The sequence below is a fragment of the Arachis hypogaea genome, chromosome 5 (assembly GCF_003086295.3).
Source record: "Arachis hypogaea cultivar Tifrunner chromosome 5, arahy.Tifrunner.gnm2.J5K5, whole genome shotgun sequence".
Classification (NCBI taxonomy): Eukaryota; Viridiplantae; Streptophyta; class Magnoliopsida; order Fabales; family Fabaceae; genus Arachis; species Arachis hypogaea.
Genome location: NC_092040.1, coordinates 78,337,166 through 78,358,651, shown reverse-complemented (window position 1 = coordinate 78,358,651; position 21,486 = coordinate 78,337,166). Strand labels below are relative to the sequence as shown.

The 21,486-nt window shown below is 33.3% G+C and overlaps 1 long non-coding RNA gene across 1 annotated transcript; it reads left to right on the top strand.

The window, feature by feature from the left end:
• The first annotated feature begins 15,299 nt into the window (after window positions 1-15,299).
• Window positions 15,300-18,543, top strand: LOC112801676 (uncharacterized). Its single transcript, XR_003202024.3, has 2 exons — window positions 15,300-15,824; window positions 17,984-18,543. It is a non-coding gene; the product is annotated as an uncharacterized lncRNA (long non-coding RNA).
• The last annotated feature ends 2,943 nt before the right edge of the window (window positions 18,544-21,486 follow it).

Sequence of the window (21,486 nt, the reverse complement as noted above, 5' to 3'; positions counted from 1 at the left end):
AGCATGAAATTAATGATACTTGTTGTTCAGTAATGGAGAACAGGTTGAGGTTCAGAGATGCTCTGTCTTCTGAACCAAACACACATGGCTCCTTCTATGGCAAGCTATATGTTGGTGGATCACCGTTGTCAATGGCTACCATCCATACTCTCAGTGAAAATGGTCCAGGTACGGTTTCTGTACGGCTAATCAACTGTCGAATCTCTTCTCTCAGATGAAAAATACCAGGCACAGCTACCGCATGGCTAATCATCTGTCGGTTCTCACATGTGTCAGAATAGGATCTCTCTATCCTTTTGCACACTTTCACTGTGCCTAACATTCGTGAGTTTGAAGCTCGTCACAGTCATCCAGTTTCAGATCTTACTCGGAATACCACAGACAAGGTTTAGACTTTCTGGATCTCAAGAATGCTGCCAAATGGTTCTAGCCTCTACCACGAAGGTTTTGATCTCATGAGTTTGAATGCTCTGTTGTCAGGAGATGCAAGTCAAACTCATGGGTTAGAAACCCAAGAGATACGCACTCAAGCTGTCACCCAATGACTACGTTGAGCTCAGATAGAATGGAAATGGTTGTCAAGCATGCGTTCATAAATTTGAGAATGATAACGAGTGTCACGGATCATTACATTCTTCATATTGAAGTACAAGTGAATATCTTATAACATAAACAAGCGTGATTGAATAGAAAACAACAGTAATTGCATTAATCCATTGAAACACAGCAGAGCTCCTCACCCCCACCTATGGGGTTTAGAGACTCATGCTGTAGAAGATACAATATGAGATGTAAAATGTCATAAGTCCCAAAATGAATCTCTAAAAGTAGTTTTTATACTAAACTAATAACCTAGGTTTACAAAAAAATGAGTAACTAAGTGCCGATAGTACAGAAATCCACTTCCGGGGCCCACTTGGTGAGTGTTTGGGCTGAGCTTTGAAGCTTTCACATGCATAGGCCATTCTTGGAGTTAAACGCCAGCTTGGGTGACATTTTAGGCATTTAACTCTAGCTTTGGTGCCAGTTCCGGCGTTTTACGCCAGAAAAGGGTCTCTAGCTGGCGTTTAAACGCCAGTTTGGACCATCAAATCTCGAATAAAGTATAGACTATTATGTATTTCTGGAAAGCCCAAGATGTTAGGTTTCCATCCCAATTAAGAGTGCACTAATTAGATTTTTGTAGCTCCAGAAAATCCACTTCAAGTGCAGGGAGGTCAGAATCCAATAGCATCTGCAGTCCTTTCTCAGCCTCTGAATCAGATAATTGCTCAGGTCCCTCAATTTCAGTCAGAAAATACCTGAAATTACAAAAAAAATACACAAACTCATAGTAAAATCCAGAAATATAATTTTTGCATAAAAACTAATAAAAATATAATAAAAAGTAACGAAAACATACTAAAAATTACCTAAAAACAATGCCAAAAAGTGTATAAATTATCCGCTCATCACAACACCAAACTTAAATTGTTGCTTGTCCACAAGCAACCAAAAACAAAATAAGATAAAAAGAAGAGAGAATACAATAAGTTTTAAAAATATCAATGAAGATTAGTTTTAATTAGATGAGCGGGACTAGTAGCTTTTTGCCTCTGAATAGTTTTGGTATCTCTCTATCCATTGGTGTTCAGAATTGAAGGCCTCTTTAGGAACTCAGAAATACAAATAATGTTATTGATTTTCCTAGTTATGTTCTTTTTTATTCTTGAACATAGCTAATTTATGAGTCTTGGCCGTGACCCTTAGCAGTTTGTTTTCCAGTATTACCACCGGATACATAAATGCCACGGACACATAACTGGGTGAACCTTTTCGGATTGTGACTCAGCATTGCTAGAGTCCCCAATTAAAGGTGCCCAGAGTTCTTAAGCACACTCTTTTGCTTTGTCATGACTTTAACAACCCAGTCCCAAGCTTTTCACTTGGACCTTCATGACACAAGCACATGGTTAGGGACAACTTGATTTAGCCGCTTAGGTTAGTATTTATTCCTTTGGGCCCTCCTATCCATCGATTCTCAAAGCCTTGGATCCATTTTACTCTTGCCTTTTAGTTTAAAGGGTTACTGGCTTTTTGCTCTTGCTTTTTCTTTTTCTTTCTTTTTTTCTTTTTTTTTGCATTTTTTTTCAAGCTTTTTCTTTTCACTGCTTTTTCTTGCTTCAAGAATTAGTTTTATGATTTTTCAGATCAGCAATAACATGTATCCTTTTTCATTATTCTTTCAAGAGTCAACTTTTCTTAATTCAAATTTTAAACATGCACTGTTCAAGCACTCATTTAGAAAAAAAAAGTATTGCCACCACATCAAAATAATTAAATTATTTTCAAGATAAAATTCAAAATTCATGTACTTATTTTTCTTTTTCAGAAAACTTTTTTCGTTTAAGAAAGGTGAAAGATTCATGGAACATTCATAGCTTTAAGACATAGACACTAAACACTAATGATCATGTAATAAAAACAAGACTTAGACAGAAAATAAACATAAAAACAGACAAATAACAATAAAAGCAAGGAAATTAAGGAGCGGGTCCACCTTAGTGACGGCGGCTACTTCTTCCTCTTGATGGTCCAATGGAGTGCTTGAGCTCCTCTAGTTTGCTCCATCCTCTTTCTTAGTAATGGAAAGCAAAAAGCAGAACTTTTCCACACCAAACTTAAAAGCTTTGCTCGTCCTCGAGCAAAATAAGATAGAAGGGAGTAGAAAAAGAATGAGGTAATTAATTTTGAAAAACTTGTCAATGTTAAAAAAAATTAAAAGGATTCGAAAAGAATTTGAGAAGATATGTAAGTTTGAAAAAAGATAAGGACAAGAATTAAAAGGATTATTAGTTTTTGAAAATAGAAATTGAAAGATGAACAATTGAAATATTTTTTATGCAAAAAATTATGAATTAAAACATGAAAAATTGAAAAAAAAATCGAATTGGAAACAAAATTACCTTCCATTTGCTATTCTGGTGTTAAACACCCAGAATGATAGCCATTCTGGCGTTTAATGCCCATCTGGCAGCCACTTTGGGCGTTTAAACGCCAGAATTTCTTTGTTACTGGGCTTTTCTTTTTTCTGAACGCCCAGGATGCTGCTGTTTCTGGTGTTAAACGCCCATAATGCTGCCCATTCTGGCGTTTAACGCCGAGAATGATACCTTTTCTGGTGTTTAACGCCCAGAATGATAGTCATTCTGGCGTTTAACGCCCAATTTGCCACCTTTACTGGCGTTTAAATGCCAATAAGCTTTTTTTCCATTGGCTTCTCTGTTTTATGTTCTGAACTCTTCTGTTACTCTGTAAACCTCTACAATTGACCATAAACCTTAAAAATAAATTATATTAAACTCGTATAATTATTATTTAAATAACAAAAACTTTGCTAAGGGCTGAGTTGCTTCCCAGCAAGCGCTTTTTTACTATCTTTAGTTGGACTTTATTGAGCTTTAATCTAGTCTCAGTCTTGAGCATTCTTGCTCAACATTGCCTTCCAGATAATGTTTGACTCTCTATCTATTAACAATGAACTTTTTGTCAAAGTCAATATCCTAAAGCTCTACATATCCATATGGTGACACACTTGTAATCACATATAGTCCCTTCCACCGGGATTTCAATTTCCAAGGGAACAATCTGAGCTTATAGTTAAATAGCAGAACCTTCTATCCTGGCTCAAAGACTCTAGATGACAGCCTTCTATCATGCTACCTTTTTGCTTTCTCCTTGTAAATTTTAGCATTTTCGAAAGCATTGAGTCTGAACTCCTCCATCTCATTCAACCGGAGTAATCTTTTCTCTCTTTCTACCTTAGCATCAAGGTTTAGGAACCTAGTTGCCCAGTAGGCCTTGTGTTTCAGTTCCACTAGCAGATGACAGGCTTTTCCATACACAAGCTGGTATGGAGAGGTCCCTATAGGAGTCTTGAATGCGGTTCTGTATGCCCACAGAGCATCATCCAGATTTTTTGCCCAATCCCTTCTACGGATACTTACAGTCTATTCCAAGATTTATTTTAGTTTTCTATTTGAGACTTCAGCCTGCCCATTTGTCTATGGATGATATGGAGTTGTCACTTTGTGGTTAATTCCATATCAGATCAGAGCAGAGTCAAGGTGTTTATTACAGAAATGAGTGCCTCCATCACTAATCAGTACCCTATGGACACCGAACCTGCTGAAGATATGCTTCTAGAGGAACCTCATCATTGTCTTAGTATCATTAGTGGGTGTTGCAATTGCCTCTATCTATTTACATACATAGTCTACTGCCACCAGAATATAAGTGTTTGAATATGATGGTGGGAAAGGCCCCATGAAGTCAATATCCCATACATCAAACAACTCAATCTCTAAGATCCCTTGTTGAGGCATGGCATAACCATGAGGCAGATTACCAGCTCTCTGGCAATTATCATAGTTACGTACAAACTCTCAGGAGTCTCTATAGAGAGTAGGCCAGTAGAAGCCATATTGGAGAACTTTTGTGGCTCTTCGCTCACCTTCGAAATGTCCCTCATATTGTGATCCATGGCAATGCTATAGGATCTTCTGTGCCTCTTCTCTAGGCACACATCTATGGATTATTCCGTCTGCACATCTCTTAAAGTGATAAGATTCATCCCACAAGTAGTACTTTACATCAGAAACCAATTTATTTGTTTGCTGTCTATTGTACTCTTTGGATATGAATTTAACAGCTTTATAGTTTGCAATGTCTGCAAACCACGGTACTTCCTGAATGGCAAAGAGTTTCTCATCCAGAAAGGTTTCAGAGATCTCAGTAGGAGGGAGGGACGCTCCTGCTACTGGGTCTATCCGAGATAGGTGATCAGCTACTTGGTTCTCTGTCCCTTTTTTGTCTCTTATTTCTATATCAAACTCTTGCAGAAGCAACACCCATCTTTTGAGTATGGGTTTTGAATCCTGCTTTGTGAGGAGACATTTTAGAGCAACATGGTCAGTGTATAGAATCACTTTTGATCCTACTAAGTAAGATCTGAACTTGTCAATGGCATAAACCACTGCAAGCAACTCCTTTTCTGTGGTTGTGTAATTCTTCTGTGCATCATTTAAAACACGACTAGCATAATAAATGACATGCAGAAGCTTGTCATACCTCTATCCCAATACTGCACCAATGGCATGGTCACTGGCATCACACATTAGTTCGAATGGTAACGTCCAATTCGGTATAGAAATAACTGGTGCTATGACCAGCTTAGCTTTCAGAGTCTCAAAGGCCTGCAAACACTCTGTGTCAAAGACAAATGGTGTATCAGCGGCTAGCAGATTGCTCAGAGGTTTTGTAATTTTTGAAAAATCCTTTATAAACCTCTTATAGAATCCTACATGCCCCAGAAAGCTTCTGATTGCCTTAACATTGGTAGGTGGTGGTAATTTTTCAATTACCTCTACCAACTCTATTCCCTTGTTCGAAATTTTGTGTCCAAGGACAATTCCTTCAGTCACTATAAAGTGACATTTCTCCTAGTTTAAAACTAGGTTAGTCTCTAGGCACCTTTTTAGAACAAGTGCTAGATGGTCAAGACAGGAGCTGAATGAGTCTCCAAATACTGACAAGTCATTCATGAAGACTTCCAGAAATTTCTCTACCATATCAGAGAAGATAGAGAGCATGCACCTCTGAAAGGTTGCAGGTGCATTGCACAGACCAAATGGCATTCTTCTGTAGGCAAATACTCCAGATGGACATGTGAATGCTATTTTCTCTTTGTCTTGAGGATCTACTGCAATTTGGTTGTAACTTGAATAGCCATCCAAAAAGTAGTAGTATTCATGACCTGCTAGTCTCTCTAGCATCTGGTCTATGAATGGTAAAGGAAAATGATCCTTTTTGGTGGCTGTATTGAGCCTTCTGTAGTCAATACACATACGGCACCCTGTAACTGTTCTTGTAGGAACTAGTTCATTCTTTTCATTATAAACCACTGTCATGCCTCCCTTCTTGGGAACAACTTAGACAGGGCTCACCCAGGGGCTACCAGAAATAGGATAAATAATCCTAGCTTCTAGTAACTTAGTGACCTCTTTCTGCACCACCTCCTTCATGGCTGGATTCAGCCGCCTCTGTGGTTAAACCACTGGCTTAGCATCATCCTCCAATAGGATCTTATGCATGCATCTGGCTGGGCTAATGCCCTTAAGATCACTTATAGACCACCCAAGAGCTGTCTTGTGTGTCCTTAGCACCTGAATTAGTGCTTTCTCTTCTTGTGGCTCTAAAGCAGAGCTTATGATTACCGAAAAAGTGTCATTTTCTCCCAAAAATGCATATTTCAGGGATGGTGGTAGTGGTTTGAGCTCGGGTTTAGGAGGCTTCTCCTCTTCCTAAGGAGTTTTCAGAGGTTCTTCTGTTTTCTCTGGTTCCTCTAGATTAGGCTGAACATCTTTAAAAATGTCCTCTAGATATGATTCAAGACTCTCAGTCATATTGACTTCTTCCACCAGGGAGTCAATAATATCAACGCTCATGCAGTCTTTTGATGTGTCTGGATGCTGCATAGCTTTGACAGCATTCAACTTAAACTCATCCTCATTGACTCTTAGGGTTACCTCTCTTTTTCGGATGTTAATGAGAGTTTCTCCAGTTGCTAGGAAAGGTCTTCCTAAAATGAGAGTTGCATTCTTGTGCTCCTCCATTTTTGGCACTACAAAGTCAGTGGAAAAGGCAAATGGCCCAACCTCGACAATCATGTCCTCAATTACGCCTGATGAAATTTTAATTGAGCCATCAATAAGTTGGAGACATATTCAGGTTGGTTTGACTTCTTTAGTCAAACCAAGCTTTCTGATATTGGATGTAGGTATCAGGTTGATACTTGCCTCAAGATCACATAAAGCTGTCTTGGTACAAGCATCCTCTAATGTGCATGGTATCATAAAGCTTCCGGGATCCTTAAGCTTCTCTGGTAAGCTTTTTAAAATAACTGCACTATATTATTCAGTGAGAAAAACGTTTTCAGTCTCCCTCCAATCCTTCTTATAACTTAAGATCTCTTTCATGAACTTAGCATAAGAGGGTATTTGCTCAAGTACCTTTGCAAACAGAATCTTTATTTCAAGAGTCCTGAGATAGTCTGCAAAGCGAGCAAATTGTTTATCCTGTTCCGCTTGGTAGAATTTCTGAGGATAAGGCATCTTGGCTTTATATTCTTCAACCTTAGTTGCTGCAAGTTTATTTCCTACAGAAGTGGTTGGAGATGCTTGCTTAAGGGGGTTGTTATCAACACTTGCAGGTGTCTGGTACCTCATTGGCATTTGAACGCCAGAACTGGGTGCTTTTTGGGCGTTCAACGCCAGATTGCCACTCTTTTCTAGCGTTTGAACGCCAGAATTGGCCATTCACTGGGCGTTCAATACCAACTTTTGACCCTTTTCTGGCGTTTGAATGCCAGAATCATTCCTCTTTGGGCTCTTACTATCCTCAGAGGAATTTTGGGCAATGGCTTGGTCATCCTCTGTTAGATGTTCCTTTCTTGGCTTCCTGCTATTTTGAGTTGAGACATTCAATGTCTTTCCACTCCTTAAATGAACAGTTTGGCATTCTTCTGTTATCTATTTAGATAACTGCTGTCTTGTCTGATTAAATTGTTTTTCCATATTCTGGTTAGTATCTTTGGTTTCTTGTAGCATCTCTTTAAATTCTGCTAACTGTTTTGTTATGAAAATAGTTGCTGATTGAGTTCAGCAATTTGTTCTGGAGTACTAAGTTCAGTGGATGCTGCCTCAGCCTCTTCTTTCATGGAGGTCTCACCACTTGAGTACATGTGCTGATTTCTGGCAACTATATCAATGAGCTCTTAAGCCTCTTCAATTGTCTTTCTTATATGTATAGATCTACCAGCTGAGTAGTCTAGAGACAACTGGGCCTTTTCTGTAAGCCCATAGTAAAAGATGTCTAACTGTACCCATTCTGAAAACATTTCAGAGGGGCATTTCCTTAGCATCTCTCTGTACTTCTCCCAGGCATTGTAAAGGGATTCATTATCCTCTTGTTTAAAGCCTTGGATGTCCAGCCTTAGCTATGTCATCCTTTTTGAAGGAAAATATTAATTCAGAAATTTGTCTGATAACTGTTTCCATGTTCTTATGCTTGCTGTGGGTTGGTTATTTAACCACCTCTTTGCTTGATCTTTTACAACAAATAGAAATAGTAATAATCTATAGGCATCCTGATCTATCTCCATATCACGTACTGTGTCAGCAATTTGTAAGAACTGTGCCAGAAACTCAATAGGTTCTTCTTGTGGAAGACCAGAATACTGGCAATTTTACTGCACTGTGATAATGAGCTGAGGGTTCAGCTCAATGTTGCTGGCTCTGATGGGGGGTATACAAATACTACTCCCATATGAAGCAGTAGTGGGGTTAGCATATGATCCCAGAGTCCCTCTAGACTCTTTATTTTCACTTAAGTCCATGATGGAGAAAGGGAGATGATGTGGATTGTAAATAAAAATTTTATCCCCCTTTTTTTGAAATTAAAGAAATTAAAATAAAGTAAATAAAAAAATTGATGCAAGTTTCGAAAATTAAGAAAAAAAAGAAATAAAAGAAATTAGAAAACTAAATTAATTAATTAATTAAAAAGATTTGAAAATTTTTGGTGTGGATTTTCGAAAAATGAAGAGAGAGAAAGTAGTTAGGAAGTTTTGAAAACGATGTGTCTTAAAATTAAAGATACTTGTAAGAAAAAAAATAAAAGAAAATATTTGAAAAATATATGATTTTAAAATTTTAAAGATTGAAACCTTCTTAACAAGAAAACACCAAAATTAAAATTTTTCAATCAAAATAACAAAATAGGACAAGTAATTCAAAAATTAAATAAAAAAAGAAAAAGATTTTGAAAATTTTTATAAAAGATTTTCGAAAAATATAAAAAGCAAATTGAAAAAGAATTTGTTTTGAAAAAGATTTAAAAAGATAAATTTTTTAAATTCAAATTTTGACTTGACTAATTAGAAACAACTAAATTTAAAAAAAAAATTTGACTAGGTCAACTCAAAATTTCAAAAATTATGAGAAGAATAAGGAAAAGATATTTTTTTACTTTCGAATTTTTAATGAGTAAAGAGAAAAACAATAAAAAGACACAAAACTTAACAGTTTGGATCAAAACAAAGAAAACAACCAAGAACACCTTGAATATCAAGATGAACACCAAGAACACTTTGAATGCCAAGATGAACACCAAAAACTAATTTTTAGAAATCTTTAAGAAAATAAAAACACAGAGGACACAAAACTTAAAAATTTTTATACTTTGGACACTAATAATTGAAAATGCACAAGAAAAACAAGGAAAGGCACAAAATAAGAAAAACTAAATATCAAACAAGGAAAATAAACAAGAACAACTCGAAGATCAAGAAAGAATAAGGGACATAAAACTCGAAAATATGAAGAATAAAAAGTGCAGACAATTCGAAAAATTGAAGGAAAATAAAAACATGCAATTTACACCAAACTTAAAACATGAAACTAAACTCAAACAGAAGATTCAATTATTAGTTTATTGGTTTTTTATCTATTTATTAAAAATTTTTGAAAAAAATCTAGAAAAAGAAAACAAGGATTTTAAAATTTTAACAAAAACAATAATAAAAGATTCAAAGAAAAATTCAAGATTGATAAAGAAAAATAAGATTTTTGAAAAGAAAATAAAAGACTCAAATTTAGTGACTCTAAACCAACAAAAATAAATTATTCCTAATCTAAGCAACAAGATGAACTGTCAGTTGTCCAAACTCGAACAATCCTTGGCAACAGCGCCAAAAACATGGTGCACGGAATTGTGATCACACTTTTCACAACTCCGGTACAACTAACCAGCAAGTGCACTGTGTCGTCCAAGTAATACCTTACGTGAGTAAGGGTCGATCCCACGGAGATTGCCGGCTTGAAGCAAGCTATGATTATCCTGTAACTCTTAGTCAGGATATTAGTGATAAAAATGATTTCGTTTGTAAAAAGTAAAAGAGCGTGAAATTAATGATACTTGTGGTTCAGTAATGGAGAACAGGTTGAGGTTCAGAGATGCTCTGTCTTCTGAATTTCTGCTTTCCTACTGTATTCTTCTCCAAACACGCATGGCTCCTTCTATGGCAAGCTATATGTTTGTGGATCACCGATGTTAATGGCTACCATCCATCCTCTCAGTGAAAAAGGTCTGGGTACGGTTTCTGTATGGCTAATCAACTATCGGTTCTCTCATCTCGGATGAAAAATATCAGGCACAGCTATCGCACGGCTAATCATCTGTCGGTTCTCAGTTGTGTCAGAATAGGATCTCTCTATCCTTTTGCACACTGTCACTGCACCCAATATTCGTGAGTTTGAAGCTCGTCACAGTCATCCCATCCCAGATCCTACTCGAAATACCACAGACAAGGTTTAGACTTTTCGGATCTCAAGAATGCTAACAATTGGTTCTAGCCTCTACCACGAAGGTTTCGATCTCATGAGTTTGAATGCTCTGTTGTTAGGAGATGCAAGTCAAACTCATGGATTAGAAATCCAAGAGATACGCACTCAAGCTGTTGCCCAATGACTATGTTGAGCTCAGATAGAACGGAAGTGGTTGTCAAGTACGCATTCATAAATTTGAGAATGATAATGAGTGTCACGGATCATTACATTCTTCATATTGAAGTACGAGTCAATATATTAGAACAGAAACAAGCATGATTGAATAGAAAACAATAGTAATTGCATTAATCCATTGAAACACAGCAGAGCTCCTCACCCCCACCTATGGGATTTAGAGACTCATGCCGTAGAAGATATAATATGAGATGTAAAATGTCATAAGTCCCAAAATGAATCTCTAAAAGTAGTTTTTATACTAAACTAGTAACCTAGATTTACAGAAAATGAGTAACTAAGTACAGATAGTGCAAAAATCCACCTCCGGGGCCCACTTGGTGAGTGTTTAGGCTGAGCTTTGAAGTTTTCACGTGCATAGGCCATTCTTGGAGTTAAATGCAAGCTTGGATGCCAGTTTAGGCGTTTAACTCCAGCTCTAGTGCCAGTTCCGGCGTTGTACGCCAGAAAATGATCTTTGGCTGGCGTTTAAACGCCAGTTTGGACCATCAAATCTCGGACAAAGTATGAACTATTATACATTGCTGAAAAGTCCAAGATGTTAGCTTTCCAGCCCAATTGAGAGCATGCCAATTGGATTTTCGTAGCTCCAAAAAAACACGTTTGAGTACAGAGAGGTCAGAATCCAACAGCATCTGCAGTCCTTTCTCAGTTTCTGAATCAGATAATTGCTCAGGTCCCTCAATTTCATTCAAAAAATATCTGAAATTACAGAAAAATACACAAACTCATAGTAAAGTCCAAAAATGTAATTTTTGCATAAAAACTAATAAAAATATAATAAAACGTAGCTAAAACATACTAAAAACTACCTAAAAATAATGCCAAAAAGCGTATAAATTATTCGCTCATCAAGCTCCCTATGATGTAGAACTAAATGAACCTTTTAGTGTTGTGTGGGTGAGTATGTAGTGTGAATGCGTTATGGTATTGTGATACCTAGGTTTGGAAGTTGTCCAATCTATCTGACAAAAAAAAGTATCAACTTCAAATGGAGCCCGTTTCCGACAACATCGGCTATGTTCTTGGATAGAGAAAAAAATTCTAAACGGTCCTTAAAAATCACTCCAAAAGGCAACGAGGTCTCCAACAAAAGATAAATCATTTTCTGGCTCTTGAACTTTACTTCTGTGAGACTAATTAGTTCCTCTTTCAATATTTTTTTTTGGGTTAACAGAGTATGCCTATGCTATATGTTAAACTGTTAATTTTTTCGTTAAGTAATAACTAGGATTAACAAATTTTTTTGTTAGGGCCTTCGTTGTCTTTGGGGCGTAATTGTTAGATGCTATTTATGATTTTTATTTATTTTGTGTTATTTTTTTTATATACATTAACTAAATTTATCGTGTAAGAACTACAAAATATTAGTAATTTTTAATTTTTTTTTACTTATAAAATTGAACGGATGACATATTTTTTGAATCTTTTTATTGTTGTTTAAAAATTGTTAAAAATATTATATTATTAGAATTTTATTAAGTTTTAAGTGTACTTAATTTAAATTAACCATCATAATTCCCACAAACTCGTTATTATTAGAAGTTTTATAATAGATAATAAAAAAGTTGACACAATATTTTATCTAAAATAAATACAACAAATAAGAATATTAAGTCAATTATACAAATTTTTATAGTTTGAAATCTCTAGTAACAAAGAGGTAAGACTGATAATAATAATTAGCAATATTCTTATTAATATGTATATTCTCTATTCAATTTTTATAAATGGAAAAATTTAAAATCATAATTTTTCTATTTTTACATAATATATTTAATTAATGTATATGAAAAAAATAACAAAAGATAAAGAAAAAAATTTTAAATGACTTCTAAAAGTTATTCTAAAAGATAGTAGGTTCTCAATAAAAAAAATATGTCAATCTTAATTGACACTTAATGAATAGGTAGCGATTAACGTGTTACATTCTATTAATTTAAGAAGAATTATTAACAAAGTGACTAATAAGTCTCATAAAATTAAAGATAAAAAAAAAAAAGATTTTTCTTTTTTTACTTATTAAGGTCCTGTGATCCTTAAAAAAATTGTCCGAGGCCAGGATAGTAAATCACCTTTTGGATATTTTTCTCAATTGTTCAGTGCAGCCCAACAAGTTGTTGTTGTTGTTGTTACAAGTGCATGCATCTTCCGAGGTAATGAGGAACATGAATAGCAGAGACCTTCATGAAGTTATTGATCTTCATATTGTTTACTACTAAGCTTTGGTCAGCAGTCAATGTTGCCAACATGTCTGAGCAAAAGAACATGAAAAACATAAAATATACAAATGGCTATTATACAAAGGATTTCTTTTTTATTTTTTTTTTCTGAAACATAAAAAGGATTTAATTCTGTATATAATCAGCACAAATATATTTACATATAAATATTTATGAAATATTATTACATTACGAAAACAATTACTCTAAACACTCGCCATATGAATAATTATTTTAAAAATTAAATAATTGAGTAAGCTATATATATATATATATATATATATATATATATATATATATATATATATATATATATATATATATATAATATCTCAGTATAGTCACAAAAAAAAATATATCTCAGTATATCAAAATTAATCTCCTATTTAAAATAAGATTAATTATTCAATTAACTTTTATAATTTTATCAAAATTTTAATTAAATTTTTATATTTTCTTTAATTAAATTCCTACATTATTTTGAATTTTTTTAATTATGTCATTTTCATATTAAAAAGTTAAAATTAATAAAATATTTCTCCCAAAATATATGTGGTAAAAAATCTAGTTAGATTTTTAATTATGAATACATTCAATTTGCAAAGACATATTTAATTAATTCTAATATTTTTTTATACTAAAAAGGACCTAGTTATAAAATTAAAAGTAGAGATCCAATTAAAAAATATATATAAAAACCTAATTAAAAATTTGGTCAAACTAAGCTATAAAAACCAACAAATTAATTAAACTTTTAAAATATTCTGATAAAAATATCAAACGTGCTTTGAATTGTAGTTTAATCTAGCTATATTGATTCAGCTCCATTGGCATGATAATCATAACCAAATCATGTTCTCATCAAATTTGGGGAAATATAATATAGAAATAAATAGACAAAAATATGCATAAAAGAATTTGATGTAGACAAAAATATATATTAAAATTCATAAATATAAAAATATATCTAAAAGATTGATTTTAATGGACAAAAACAAAAGTATACAAATTTACTAATAATAAGACACTTTTATCCATCAGAAATAATATTTCGGATGTACTTAAATTATCATCTTTGCTTAGTCTTAGTGGCTAGTTTACTTGGCAATGCCCATAACTTTAGCTGCAAAACGTTATTAACAATTAGATGAATCATGTTATTAACAATTAGATTAATCATGTTACTAACGTTCTTTTTAGAAAGTGGGTGGAAAACAATGCAATAATATAAGAAATTGCTTAGTGTCATGTGCATTACTCTGAGGAGTGTCTCTGTCGTCACTTAAAAATTTAAGCCCCCTTATTAAAATTTGTGCATAGATTCTTCCCTCACATGAATCAGAAAATGAGGCAAATGGTCGTTACTTACAGAAACAGCAAACCCATAGCCTTATTACCTCACATGTGTATGTAAATACTCTTCTAAGATATAGTTCACTAATAATAAAATATTGTTCATATATATATATATATATATATATATATATATATATATATATATATATATATATGTCTTTATAATTTTATTAAATTTATAATAAATTTTATATTTTAAATTTTTAATTCAGCTCATAATTTTATTCATTAATTTTAAATTTATAATCATATTATTGTGGTTCTACAAATATTTGAATTAACGGAATATATTAAGATATATTCACTAATAGTACGAGATAAATAAAAATATTTTAAAATATAAAAATTTAATTAGAACTTTAAAAAATTATAGGACTAATAAAATAACTTATTTTAATTTATAATTTTATTTAATTTTTTGTGATTTTATAAGTAATTCGTCTAGTTAAAACTTCTACTTAAAAAAAATTGTTTTCAATATCTATGTCTATTTCAATGTAATGTTTGTGTTTTTTTTTTTAATTTGGAGTGAGACTTGAACTCGCGATTTCTGAGTATGAAAAGATTATATCATTTATACTATAATTTATTGGCTATTTCAATGTAATATTTATTAAGTATTTGTCCAAAACAAAATAATAAACAATATAACCATTTATATACTATAAAAAAATATTATATACATATTAAAATCAATCACCAAATTAGTTATTATATATATATATATATATATATATATATATATATATATATATATTTTTTGTTTAACTCATTTTTAATATATACTTTATATTTAAAATATATTTTACATTAATAATTAATTTAGTAGCGATTTTTTATGTACACCTACTATGATTATAAAACAAATTACTAATAGTTAATTTGATTAAAAATGTTTTGACCAACATAGATTGGTTAAGATAATAGATAATTAATTTAATAATTAATTCTTAATTTTAAATATTTTAATTATTAGTATGAAAAGAACTAAAAGAATAGATATTGTAAATCGAGTCCATATGATTGCGTGGCAATAAGCTATTGGCCAACAAAGAGGTCCTCAGGGTCTAATCTCTAATTACACAAACATCACATGCTAATGGCCATTAGGGGAAAGGCAGTAGTGCTAATCAAAAAGCAAATGAAATCCACTTCAATATTCATTTCCTTTTTTCATGTCTAACCTCTATTCTCAACATATCTATTTTCATACTCTATTAATTCTTAGTCCCATTAAACAGAAAAGAGCCAAGAAGTGAAGAGAGTTACTAGTGCTGGGGATGAAGATGAACACGAACGACTCTTCTGTGGTTGATCAGTTTCCAGGTTTTCAAATATATAGTCACAGGGAAGAGCTTGAATATAGGTGCATGAGTAGGCTACAAAAGAGAGCTCCTTGTCCACTTCAAATAAAGCCTTCTTATAATAATAATAATAATAACTTCTCACCAATTGGTGCATCAGGTTCAGCTTCTTCCTCCTCTTCTTCCTCTTCAGCTTCAGCTTCAGCTTCATTCAATTCCTTCTTCACCGGCAAGGATCCTATTCCTCTACTTTCACCTCTTGTGGTGCTTGCTGCTGATTCCACTTGCATCATGGGAGAAAACACCGCGAAATCGCATTAACTGTTAGGTTTTTTTGTTTTAAATTTGTTACGCTTCTATATATATAATTTCCTGATTTTGGTTAATTTCCTTGACCTTATAAGCTTTATTGCTATATATTGTGTACCATATGTTTTGATGTAAATTGAATATAGTTTATCTTTTTTTTTTTCATTAAAAATATGCAGTATAGAAGTAGTTCTTTTCGGTTCTTCGATCTATATATTTTGCAGATTAATTCGTTCCTAACATTCACTGCTCAGGATTAAAATATACAGTGTTGCCTCTATAAAAAAGATTACTCACATTTGATTTAATTTCTTGAATATGTGTATGGACAGATACATGCAAATTAACAAAATGTCACTTTCTGATCCTCTGGACCATTTGATGATCTTGTTCATGAATGAGAGCTGAGTGATTTATTTGTTAATTTCTCTGATTAAATCACTGGTGAAAAGTTGCAATAATCGGTCACATTGATTTGCAAAAACTATTATAGCAGCTTTAGCAATAGAATATTCTAGGCCCCCAATATTTCACAGGAATAGTTAGCCAGAGTAGTCTTAAAAAACTTTCTATGCAGAATACAATCCGGCATAGACCATGATAAATATAGAAGTTAAACTAGCAAGCATATATCTATATATATATCCATGTGGCTATCACTTATTAGTAGCAACACAAGCATTCAAGCAATAGCTAACAATGTCTATGGTCTATGGATAGTGCTTGGATTCACGGATTGTGTAAAGAGAGAGAAAAGAGATGGAGACAAAGATATACGTAATTGAGATAATGACCGTATGACACACAAATGTTTTCTGTATTATTTTTGGGAGTAGAATGGAAAAAGCAAAAAATATAATAAATAGAAATTATTCTGATTTTTTTTAAATAAATATTTTATTTACCCATATAGAGCCACAATTTAGAGAGGAACTTATAGAGCTATGGTTTTAATAATTGGTTGTTGAATAATCTAACTAGAACAGCCGGGGCACTTGCCTTAGTATGGAAGAAGGATTCAGACATTCAGGTTATTCAGTTGATATTGTGAGTTCTTTATTACTGATTCTTTGATAAATGTTGAATGGGAATTGATAGGTGCTCACCTAAGCTCTCATAATCAGATTCGGTCAAATCAATTTCAGAAACTTTCACTAGTTGCACATCATTTCTAGGGCAATTGTTTGATTGTGGGTGACTTTAGCACCATTACCAACCACCTAAAAAAGGTTGGAGTTGGCATTACATCAGCAGCTTCCATTGCTAGTCTCACATATTTTATTGATAACAATGAGCTGTAGGCTTTTCACGTGAACTACTTGATAAAATGCTAGCACAACAAGATTGGATTGATCTTTATAATTCAGATGCATTGTTTTAATTATTAGGGAATGACTCAAATAACCCCCAATACTATTAGACTCAAGCCCTTAATCGAAACCAAATAAGAGGTTCAAATTTTAGGAGAGTTGGTGTGGCATAGAGGAAATTAGAAATCTGGTTATAGATGCTTGGAGTTTTCAAATTAAAAGCTCTACTATGTTCATTTTGACTCAAAAGATGAAGATTTACCACTACAAAAGGACAAGGAGGTACATTGATGACCTTCTTAAGAAGTTATTGGATAGATACGCTTTACGGGAATAAATGCAAGTAAGAATATCCAAGTCTTGAAGTCTCAACTAGAGGAAGCATACTCTACAGTGGAAAGTTATTGGAAAGAGAAGTCTCAAGTTAAATGGTTGAGAGCTGGAGATCAAAATACAAAATTCTTCTACCAAAATTTTCAATTTAGAATCCAAAAAGTAAATTTGGAAACTAATTGATTTATTTTGATCAAGTAATTGCATGCACTTGGGTAAATTGTATATAGGTAGTTTATTTTAAATAAATATTAAAATCCTTTTTTCAGTTTTTTCTTGGATTTAGCATGAGAACATGTTATTGTTTAAGAGTGGAGATGTGATAAATCTACATTTCATGGTATTTATTTGCTTTAATTAGGTGGATTGTATCAATTTTCCTATGTTTATTTAATGAAATAGCATAGTTTTGAGAATTCTTCCTAATTTATGCTTAAGAATGAAAACATGCTTTTTAATCCTTTAATTTGATAAATTTGATTTACTTAAATTCCATTCTATGCATTGATGTGTTTGTTAAGTGATTTCAGGTTTAGAAGACAAAGATTGGATTGAAGAAATGAAGAAAAAGCATGTAAAAGTGGAGAATTCATGAAGAAATGAAGTTTTGGAATTCTACCCAGTTGCGTGTACACATGCCTTGCGCATATGCGTGACCTGAGATTTTGCCATGTCGCACATACGCATGCCTTCCGCGTACGCGTGACATGAAGCACATGACTCACTTAAAGAAAACGTGGCTGGTGATTTCTGAACCTCTCTAAGTCCAGATCCAACTCATTTTTGAAGTATTTGAGGCCAAATTCAAGAAGAAATAAGGGAGAGCAATTAGGTTTAGAATAGAAACATGCTTTAAGTTATATTTTAGAGAGAGAAGCTCTCTATTCTCTCTAGAATTAGGGTAGAATTATGTTAATCTCTCTTAGATTAGGTTTCATTTCTTGTCTTGATCTAGTTTCGTTTGCTTCTCCTTGCTTACTTGTCTTAATTCCCTTAGTTTACGTTGTTAATTTTTCTTTTTTGTCACTTTTATGTTTACGAACTCTTATTGATTTTGATTTCTATTAATGCAATTCAATGTTTCTTTGTTTATTGATGTTTAATTAAGTTATTATTATTGTTTTTTTTTGCATTTGGTAGTTGTAGATTTTATGATTATTGTCATTTTACCATGCTTTTATATTTATGCACCCCAAGTGTTTAACAAAATGCCTGGTTTAGTTTTAGAGTAGATTTTTAGCACTCTTGGTTTGGTATTGAGGATTTATGTGCCTTGATGTCTTTGATGTCCGATATTGATTGGTGATTGAGGGTTGTTAGTTGTTCTTGTTATAAGACTGACTATGCCTATTTGATTTTCTCTCGATATTGGAGATGACTATATGGGATTAACTCTAGATAATCACCATGTCCGTGGTCAATGACTTGAAAATGAAGCCTCAACTCTTAATCCTTGCCAGGAGTGTCTTTTAACATTTACACTTCTTTAGTTGTTAGCTTTATTTTCTTATCATTTACTTTTTTGCTTCTTTCTCTACAAATCCCCCTTATACTCATAACCAATAATATGTATACCTCCCTGCAATTCTTTTAAGAGACAACCCGAGGTTTAAATATTCTTGGTTTTTATTAGTTTGACTTAAGTGACAAACAAATTAAACTTTTATTGAAAGTTATCTGTTAGTTTGGATCTATACTTCAACAGAATTATTTTAGTGAAAACTTCGAACCGACGATTTTTCTCACGTCAAGTTATATAAAATGTAATTTAATTTTTTTATTTTCTATAATAAATATTTTTTTCTTTAGTTTTATTTTGTATTCAATTAATTATTATTTTTAAATTTTTATAACTCATGAATTATGTCACTTTCTAAAACCATGACCATAGATCCCTTTTAAGTTACCCTTTTGTAAAACCATGACTATAGACATTTTTGGGTCACTTTTCAAAACCATGACCATAGACCCCCCTTTAAGTCATCCTCCAAAACTGTGACCATAAACTCTCTTTAGGTCACTCATTTGTAAAACCATAACCATAGACCCTTTTAGGTCACTGATGTGAGCGGAAATTGGCAGATTAAGAATTAATTAGAGAAATGGCGTTGCGAGTACAGTTCTTAACCGGCAAAAATCCACTTATCAATTTAGAAAAGGGTTGTCACAAATTTTAGAAATAAAATACTGGGAGTATGAGTCCCAGGTCGTCTCCCAACGAGTTGCAGGAAGATGTGCTATTTTATCAATTAGAGGTTTTCAAAAGGGGTTTTGAATTTGATGAACAGAAAATTAAATTAGAGAATTTATATGATTTAAATAAAATCTTTAGCGGGAGAAGATTAATTGGAAGTTCTATCCTTGTTATAATTTTATCAAGAGCAATTAATAATTAGTCATTGTTTTCATTTAGTTAACCCTCAACGAATGAAGGAAAGTCAAATTAAAAGTCAACTTCTATTCATAAGTCCTAATCCTCTCCCTTGGGAAGGATTAGAGTTAGTGACTAACAAGCCAACCAACAATGAACCAATTACAATTGAACTCTTGAGTATTCTAACTCAGGGTTCTCCTTTTAATCAACTCCCAATCAAGTTGGGGGACTACTCCATCATCATAATTGTAAACTTCACAAAATCAATGAGAGAAATAAGAGAAGACATAATACATAATAATGAAAGAGATTAATTAAAAGTAAAAATAGTTTTGTATTAATAAACTATGAAAATAATCCAATGTCAACTCTGGAAAAATTAGGAATATGGAAGAGTAAATGAAAAGTAAATAATAAACTATGATGACCAGTACCGGAGGTAGACTCTTCTCAAAAGCTAAAGCCAAAAATCTACAAATCCTAATTTATGAATGTCAAAGAGAGAAAAACCTAGGGGACAGTAATATCAGATCTAAAAACTTGAAATTATGCTAAATGAATTGTTGTTATTGTCTCTGCATGTTCCCTGGCTCTAATCTGTATTTCTGGGCCGAAAACTGGGTTAAAATGCGGCCCAGAATCTGTGCCAGCGACTTCTGTAATTCTGCAGATCATGCACCTCACGCGGCCGCGTCGGTCATGCGAACGCGTCACTCAGCATTTTTTGTACCACGCGTGCGCGTCGTTCATGCATTCGCGTCGTTCGTACAACTTTCAATATGCACGGTCGCGTCTGGCACGCGCGCGCATCACCGTGATTTCTTCCATTTCGCGCGGTTGCGTGAGCCATGTGACCACGTGACTTCTCGCTGGTCATCTTCTCAATTCCTTGTGTTCCTTCCACTTTTGCACGCTTCTTCTTCATTCCTTACGCCATTCCTGCCCTATGAAGCCTGAAACACTTAACACACAGATCACTGCATCGAATGGTATGAAGAAAAATAAAAATATACAACTAAAAGGTCTTTAGGAAGCAAGTTTTTAATCATAGAATATTTTTAGGAAGAAATTGTAAATACATGCAAATCATATGAATAAGTGGGCGAAGACTTGATAAAACCACACAATTAAACACAATATGAATTACAAAATAGTGGTTTATCAACCTCCCTACACTTAAATATTAGCATGTCCTCATGCTAAGTTGAAGGAGATAAATATGAATGAATAGGGACACGTAAGACTCATGCAATGCAATGCAACCTATATACATATGAATGCAGCTATATGATTTTGTCTATATGATTAAAAATAGATAAGTTCTCTAAGACAAAACATGGGCAGATTTCACTAATTCAATTTATATTGTGAATGTAGGTAAATTTGTAAGAAGATAGCTCGTGAAAGCGGGGAATACAGGACCGAGCATTGAACCCTTACTATTGGTGCGTGTGCACTCTAATCATCTCTGGTATATGGGGTAATCACTCTATCCTTCTCTAATCATGCTTTCAACAATTTTATTTTTCACTTAACCAATCAACAATTTTAAAATGCTAATGAAAACTTCATGAGGTCTTTTCATGGTTGTAATGGGGCTAAGGTAAGGTGAAGGTATACATATGGCTAAGTGAGCTTATACATTGAATCTTTAATTAA